The sequence below is a fragment of the Ipomoea triloba genome, chromosome 13 (assembly GCF_003576645.1).
Source record: "Ipomoea triloba cultivar NCNSP0323 chromosome 13, ASM357664v1".
NCBI lineage: Eukaryota > Viridiplantae > Streptophyta > Magnoliopsida > Solanales > Convolvulaceae > Ipomoea > Ipomoea triloba.
The window spans coordinates 19862097-19871542 of NC_044928.1; positions in this window are offsets into that span (position 1 = coordinate 19862097).

Consider the following 9446-nt stretch of genomic DNA (forward strand, 5'->3'; position numbering starts at 1 on the left):
TATATATATATATATATATATATATATATATATATATATATATATATATATATATATATATATATATATATAATTTTATTTAAAAAGTGACATGCTTCGTGTACATTAAGACGCAAAATCACCAATCAATTTTTTTTATATCAACTTCTTCCAAAAGCTCATTTTCAATGGATATTAAAGCTAATCCATTGAGTCTCTCTTACAACATACTTCATCGTAAGTAAGATTTTAACAATTTCAACTTTGAAAAACTCATTTCTGCAGAGGCAATAGTAATTGGGATAGTCAATAATATTCGGTATGCAATAGTAGCATTTGGAAAACAACTTATCTATTTCAAGAAGAATTGAAGAATTAGTTGAGTTTCGGTTTGCGATCTACGAAATTACCGAATTGTGAATTGGAAATTGTTGAATTGTCGAATTTCGTTATGGTATTGCCGTATTTTATAGGGTTGGGAATTGAAAATTTTCTAATTGTCTAATTGAGATGTGATATTATGATTTATGAAATATAATTGCAGAACAGAATTGGCAATCTTTTTGGATTAGGAAATATATATATATATATATATATATATATATATATATATATATATATATATATATATATATATATATATATATATGGAGAGGAGAGAGAGAGAGAGAGTCATTTCCATTTTTGGTCCTATTGTTATTGGGGCATTGCCAATTTTAGTCCACATCATTAATTTTTGCCACATTGCGGTCAGTCTTATATAGTCCTTAGCACTTTTAGTCCACCGTTAAAATTTTCGTCAAATGGTCGTCCTAAACAGGGATATTTTTGGTCTTTTCATGCTTTGGTCATCTCCTTGACTCTTTGCAGTGGTTTTCCTTACACATTTTCATCCAATGAACAGGTCAGCGAATGCCATGTGAGACACATTACAAAGTCATGGCTTTCGCCAGACGTCTTCATTAAATAAGACTGGCCGCAATGTGGCAAAAATTAATGAAATGGACTAAAATTCGCAATGCCCTAATAACAGTAGGACAAAAAATGGAAATGATATATATATATATATATATATATAGAGTTAATTCCACTTTTGGTCCTAGACTTATTAGGCATTTGCCAATTTTAGTCCTCCATAATAAAAATGGTCAAATTCTAGCCACGCTTTTTGATCGTTGGACACTTTTAGTCCTCCGTGACTTGTTCCGTTTGTGGACCGTGAATTAGAAGGGCTTTTTGGTCTTTTTATGTTGTTTTCAGCTACAACTCCCTTTTCTTCGCGAATTGTGCGCCGAAATCGAAGGTCTCCATTGATGTCCACACCGAGCATTATAATCTCGACTGGAAAGGCAGTACCAAGGACTACCTCTTCGACGGCCTCTATTAATGGCGCTTCTCCTGATGATTAAAGCCCTAAATCTCCTCTGCGCCGCCGAAGACAACCATTTCGTGAAGGTCAAGCCACACGTTAGTTTCTATGTTTCTCGATTTCGAGAACAGCCCTGGACCCTTCTTTCTAGTAATCTCTATGTTGATGACTACGGAAACTCTAATTTCCCAAACATATGTTATTGTTGGCTGCATTTTCTGATGATGAGAAATGCCCTAGTCTCTCTACAATTTCATTCCCCAGTTCACTGGAAGCGTTGACGGGGAAGAGCTATAACGTCATAGTGGTTAGCGATGGGTTTGTACTGTACACTCAGCGCGTGTATTTGGAGTGCGGCATTACTACGCTCACCAACTACACTGTCTACAGCCCCACGACGGGCAATGCGTTGCACTTCCGCCCCTAGTTTCGTAACTTGAGTCGAGGGAGGCGTTATGAGGAGCTTCAAAGTGGTGAGGCTCAGCTGCTGTCTCAACCGCTGGAATGCACTGGAGTTCGAGGTGTTCTGTTCCGAGACCGGCGCGTGGAAGGACATCGTGGTTCGCACAAATCATGAAATTGAAATCGCCTGGCGAAGGACGCCGGCTTCTTTCAACTGGAATTTGCACTGGGTAGATCGCTGGCTAGGGATTGTTGCTTACGATCCTTATCACGGGATTCCTAGTCTCTGCATTGGACTTCAAGGAAGTTTGTGGTACTTCGATGTCCTAGTTACATCCAAAGATGATTTTCAATTCTCAGGTTTCTGTTCGTGGGTGTTCGGGGATTACGACGACTGCAATAATAATTTGTCATTGTATTAGAAAACCAAGATCAAAGACATCTCATTTGAGGACAACCTGGATATTGACGTGCTAATGGGGTTTGTCCATGTTCCAATCACCTTACATCCATTTAAGACGGACATGATTTGCTTAGGATGGGGCGACGTCCTCATCTCTTTCAACATGAAGACCAGAAAATTGGAAGCTCTTGATATCCCAAACAGAGAAAAGCTTTGGAACGGTGGCCTGAAAGGAGCCTTGTTGGTGTAGTGGCGGATGAAGAAGAGCAATGGAAAGGAGCAACGGAAAGGACAGAAATGCCCTTCAATTTCACAGAGACTTAACGTGAAGTTGGACGGTGGACTAAAATTGTCCAACGTTTATTAAGTCTGGCCAAAATGTGGCAAAATTATTTATGGAGGACTAAATCAAGCAAACGCCTAATAAGTCTAGGATCAAAAGTGGAATTAACTCATATATATATATATATATATATATATATGGTTTTTAAAACTATTGTTAATTGGACTCAATTTCATCTTGTCACAAATTGGTCCAATCTTCATACATTTAGCCTAAAATTTTGTAAACTATATATACATATAAATATTTTTTTTAAATATGGTTTTTGGGGGCCCTGTGCGACCGCACATGTTAGACATGCTCAGATACGGCCCTGTATATAGGTTTATTTATTTATTACTACTAATTGTCCCGTATGATACACGAATAAGACTTATACATTAATAAGTTATGTTATTTTAATATTAAATGAATTAAGAGTGTGTTCGGTTGACATGTTTAACTATAAGGAATGGATATCAAAGTCATTGTTATTGTTTGGTTGACAGGTTTTTAGAACAGTACTATGGGTTTTGATTATCCCATCAATTTTTTTTTGAGTACTACTGACTATGTTATAATGTAGTATCTGTTCATAGCTACTTTCTCAACCTAATGAAGCACAATGAGTCAACAGTTGCCTCCACTGAGGCTTGAACCCACTCCCATCATCCATGTGGAAAAACTCATTCCCTAATAAAATAATAAGCGTTTCATCCTATTATTTCTCCTTCCCATAACTATTTAGATTTTTTATTTTATTTTTTTGTTCATATTGGTGCTTGGGATGTCTTTATATTAGAACCAATTTTCTTAAATTTTTGATCTTGTATTTTTAAAATATTTATTCCCATTGTAGGATCATACATAACCAAACAACAATATTGATAATCATTTTCATTCCACCCTACTACCAAACATGCAAAATACTTTCACTAAAACCCATTACTATTACCAATTCAAGTATTTGATACACATTCCGGTTCCGATTCCCATGTACGAACCAAACACACCCTAAATGTATTAGGAAGTTTATGATACTAAAAGAAAAACCTATTAATTAGGAATAAATGTATCACAAATTAGTATAAAAAATAAGGCATGATAAAATTTAATAAAATATTAAGGCATGGTAAAACTCAAAGGTTCACTATCTCGTATGATGCACAGACTAAAAATAATGCATTCATAAGTTATGTTATATTAATGTTAACGTAAAGGATATTTTGTATGAATATTCATTGTTGAAGTTTATTAATGAAATAAAGTATGTTCATTAGTATTTTTTATTCACATTTTTTAGATTAAAAAAAAAGAGTTGTTAATTATAAATATATGTACCACTAATTATTACGGAGTATAAAAGAAAAGTAAGGTATCATACAACTTAATACAAAATGAATTTAAATTAAAAATTATTAAAATTAATATTACAAATTATTAAAATTTGTAATATTACAATATTATTAAATTTGAAAATTTTGATCAACATATTAAAATTCAATTTCATAATTAAAATAAAATATAATATACTAACCAGTAGTCACCACACTCAACAGAGTAGATAGTGAACTTTGAAAAACACCATAAATATATCATTGACAGTTTTTAGGATATAATATTAGATGTAGGATAACAATTTTCTACAAAAAGTAATACTTGTAATCTAGTGACACCTGGTGTCCTGGTTGACACTCTCACATGGATGATGGGAATGGGTTCGAGCCTCAGTGGAGGCAACTGTTAACTTTTTGTGTTTCAGTAGGTTGAGAAAGTAGTTATAAACAGATACCACATTGTAACAAAGTAAAAAAAGTTACAATTAAGAATGAGTAAATATATACATATGGGCCTTATATTACCAAGATTTCATTCTATGTTACATTTGATCAAAATGGACAGCCCATCAAATATACCTGCACATAACGTTGATATATATAAAGAACTTTTACATGCACATATAATATAGCTAATTCATTGAATTGCAATTCAGTGAATTCTAAACTATAGTGTTTGGTTGAAGGAATTACAATTTTGCGCCCTCTCCTGGAGTACCCTCATAAATTGCAATTTGGTGGTGTAAAAATAATTTTGTCCCTCCTCTCATATTCTTTGTCTTTTTTTTTTCTTTTTTTTTTTTAAATTTGAAATAATTATTACTATTATTATTATTTTTTTTATTTTGAAAGAATTATTATTATTATTATTATTATTATTATTTGAAAGAATTTTTATTATTATACTCATTATTATTATTATTATTTGAAAGAATTATTATTATTATTATTATTATTATTATTATTATTATTATTACTACATTTACGACAACATAAGGGCATTTTGGACATTTTGTCTCTTCTTACCTTTTAATTTTCTGTACTCCTATTTCTGCATACCAAATACTATAATTTCAATTCCTACTTTATTCATTGAATTGTAATTTCACCGAATTACAATTCTTTTCACCCTAATTCCATTCTCCCAACCGAGCGCCACGTAAGTTTCCAAAATCATCTTTTATCTTCAGTGTAGCTCTGCATCTCGCCTCTCTCAAGCTCACAGACTAAGAACTCTCTAGACACTCCAAGCTAAGTTTACTGATTTACACTCTACGAATTTTCCTTTCGTGATCTACTGCTTTATTTTCAAAAAATTAGGGTTCTTTCCTAGCTAATCTCTTAGAAACAATCTAGAAGTTCCTACTTACCGACAGTGGCGGATCCAGAAAAAATTTTCAGTGGAGGCGGAGGTAATTTAAAAAATAAAACACTTAAAAATAATATAGTCATAAATATTATTGGATATGGACAAAAAATAAAACACATCAAAATTTTATAAAAACATTAGTAACAATATACAAAACATATTTAATTTAATAAAATAATTCAAATAGAAAACACATTATAAATCACAAATCTCATTATTAATTTTTTTTAAAAAGTTATATATAAAAGCTAACGCAGAGAAGGATTAAGACTTTTAAAAAAAGTAACGTAGAGGAGGATTAAGGCTTCAAAGTGAAAAGCTACAGAAGGGAAAGAGGCAAGATGATGAATGCTCCAGGATGCAAACCTTCGACCTTCATCATTAAGCATAAATGCGCATCAGCCAACTAAGCCAACTAAACAATTGTTTTCTTTTATATGTTTTCTTTTACTTATATCTAAACATATACTATACATACATACATACAAGAGCTATATACGAGGTGGGGTGGGGTGAGTGGGGGCAGCTGCCCCCATGCTGGATCCGCCACTGCTTACCGAGAGGTTTTGCCAGGTCTATTAGATTGAAGAAGATGAATATGGCCTACCAGATCTAGAAAATTCAAGACGCAGGTTTGTTTGATATATGGGTCTCGATCGGATGGTCATAAAATTGGTAATATCTTTCTCAAATTGAAAATTTTTCTGGTTTAAGGGGATAATTGCATGCATTCGAATCTTGAGTATTTTTATTTGATTCAATTTGTAACTTATATTGATTACTCAATTTGGCGTAAATTAAGATTTCTCTAAACCTAGATTCTTCCAAGCTGGTACTTACGAGGTTTATGTACTCTTTTGCATCATATGAATGCTAACATATAATGTACTCTTTTTTTTTACTAAGTTTTTCTTTTGCCAAAGGCCTTGTAGTCAAGCGACATGAAGTGATTCTCCTAAGTGGGAGGTCATGGGTTCAAGCCTCAGTGGGGGCAGTGTTGCTATACTACATGTAATAGGGTCAACAGTATTCAAAAAAAAAATAAAAGTTTTTCTTTTTGAATTTTTCTAGTATGATTTTTAACGAGACATGAGTATGATATAGTAATGTTGTGATTTTTAACGAGACATGAGTATGATATAGTAATGTCGATGAGGAAAGTTGTAAATAAATACTTAAATAGACAAATCTCAAATCCTGAAGATTATGCCCTGAAGGCTTATGGTTGTACTCTTTTTCGTTAACTAAGTTTTCTTCCAACATGGTTTTCTTAAGTTAAGATTTTTAATGAGGCAACCAGTACAACATATGAATTTACAAAATCATGTACTATTTTTCTTCAACTAGGTTTTTCCCATGTGATTTTCCTAGTGAAGTTTTTTAACAGGGCATGAATATAATTACCCATAAATCTTATACTTTTTCTTGTCTAGGTTTTTTTTTTTTCATTGGGTTTTCCTAGCAAGTTTTTAAGGAAGCATGTTTATGCCAAAATAATGTCTAAGGGAGAATGTTACAAAATATTTATTTATGGTCATTATTATTATAACAATTGCAACATCTTTTGTACTTACTACAATGATTAATGTTGTACCCTTTTATATATATATCAGGACTCAGGTGTTAGCCATAGCCCATTCGTCCCAAAACCAAACTAGTTTAGCCCAATAAGCTCTCATGTTTAACAGATGTTGGCCCAAAACCAAACTAGTTTGAGTCCAATAAGCTCTCATGTTTAACAGATGTTGGCCCAAAACCAAACTAGTCTTAGCCCAATAAGCTCTCATGTTTAACAGATGTTGGCCCAAAACCAAACTAGTTTTAGCCCAATAAGCTCTCATGTTTAACAGATGTTGGCCCGTGACACGGCCCAAATATATTAACTCCAATAGTTATACCATGGACCCGAGAAGGTAGACTTGTGTCCATTTATATACTGAATGTTCACAATTTGAATTGTGAACATTCAATATGTAAATTGTGCATTTTAAACACAGGTCCACCTTGCAATGTGAATCCGAGTCCACAGAATAATTTGACTATTAACTCCAACTAATGCCTAAACTTTAGAATTATAATTGTTATATCATGGATCAGAGTCTACATTGTGACATGATGCAAAATGATATTCTAATTGTGTGTTTACGGTTAACCTATTATGAACTTTCAGTTAATAAATTATGTGTATATTATAATACAGTTAACATATTATGTTTTCATAGTTAATAAATTATGTGTTTGACATTAACCTATTATGTGTATTCAATTTATTTATAGTTATATAATCTGTTAATTGCAGACACATAATCTATTAACTAAAAACATATAATTTCAATGTTATTTTCGACCAAATTCACAATACAGGGTGAATCTTAGTCCATGGTATAATTTGCCTAGAATTATAATGATCATAATTGTATAAAATTGCTTTATAGTATTCACTTAATGTTGTGATTGTTGTAAATATGTAGTTATGACCATTATCATATGCTCTCTTCACTATCCACTTTCTCCTTCATTTAATTGGATTATGTAGTAGTTACTAGAAGATGGTTATTATGATGGATGTATAAATAAAAAGAATGATCGATCAATGAAATTGGTGGCTTGCAATTCCATGAGTTTAAATCCTCCTTCTTCTTCTCTCTCTTAACCTTCTGTTTTCTCCATGCTTTTGATTATTTTATAACAGTGATAGTACTTTTATGAATTTTTATTTATTTTTTACTTTTTTGGATACTACTTATATAATCCATAGAACACGTAAAGGAAATTTTATATAACCATAAATTACAATGTATAGTTTGTAAAGTTATATTTTATATTTTTTTAGAGGTACAAAAGGGTACTAGTATACAATTAATTTGCTGTACACTTCAAAAAGCAAAAAATTCAATAACAACATTGTAAAAATTTGCATAAATACAAAATGGGTTTTCTTTTTTGAACCATCTTAGATATAAGCATGGCAATTGGTTTTATAACACAACATGACTATTCTACGTGTGTTATAAAACAAGTTGGAATAAGGGTCAAATAAGCCACTGAACTACACACCAAAATGCAATTAGGCCATCAAACTCAAAAACAATGTAATTGGGCTCCTAAACTACACAAAATTATGCAATTTGATCCAAAATGACTTGTTTTACCTGCTTCGCCGGTTACCAATTTTAAAAATAATATTTTAAAATAATTTTAAATAAAATAATTAATAATTAATTAAAATTAAAAAAAAACAAAAATAAAAACTTCCGGTCGGAGACGGATTGTCTCCATGGCCAGGAAACGAAGGTCTTCATATCCATGGCCGGAGACGATGACCTTCGTCTCCGGCCGGAAGTTTTTGTTTTGTTGTTTTTTTTTCTTAATTTTAATTTTAATTTTAATTTTAATTAATTATTAATTATTTTATTTAAAATTATTTTAAAATATTACTTTTAAAATTGGTAACCGACAAAACAGGTAAAACAAGTCATTTTGGATCAAATTGCATGATTTTGTGTAGTTCAGGGACCCAATTGCATTGTTTTTGAGTTCGATGGCCTAATTATTGCATTTTAGCGTGTAGTTCAGTGACTTATTTGACCCTTATTCCAAACAAGTTTAGATACATCTTTTTTGAACCATCGTATATGTTGGGTTTTCTTTTTTGGAAAGACAAGTTTACATAAATCGTTTTTTATTACAACCCCTGAATTTATAACACAATATGATTGTTTTATGTTGAGTAAAGAATGCAAGATTTTACACGATTCGTCAATGTGTCAATATCCACATAAATGAAATTATACTTTTATTAATTGTAATGTTACGTTGATACACCACCTTAAGATACAACTAATGTATTTATAAGTATCTACCCATGTACCATGGGCTCAACTCAATCCACTCAACTTCTATTACTTATATGAGACAAACTCAACAAATTTTCACCTTGGCAAAAATGTCCTTTAGAAGAAAAGACATATTTCACATATACCCATGGGTCGGGACAACTAACTATGTTCGTGTACTTCATTTTTACCTAAGATCTTCCTTATGAAAATTAATGAGTAAGTTAAAAATAATAATTTATTAATGAAATATTCCGTTATTAAAGTTTACACTAACGGAGTGCAGTGATATTTAGAAAACGTAAATGATATAATAGAGTGTAGAGTAAAAAAATAAAAAAAAATATTAAAATCAAAATAATCTGAACTATTAATTTATTCAAATAATTGGATGGACATTTTTTAGTTCTCGTTATAAGCCTAACTTTA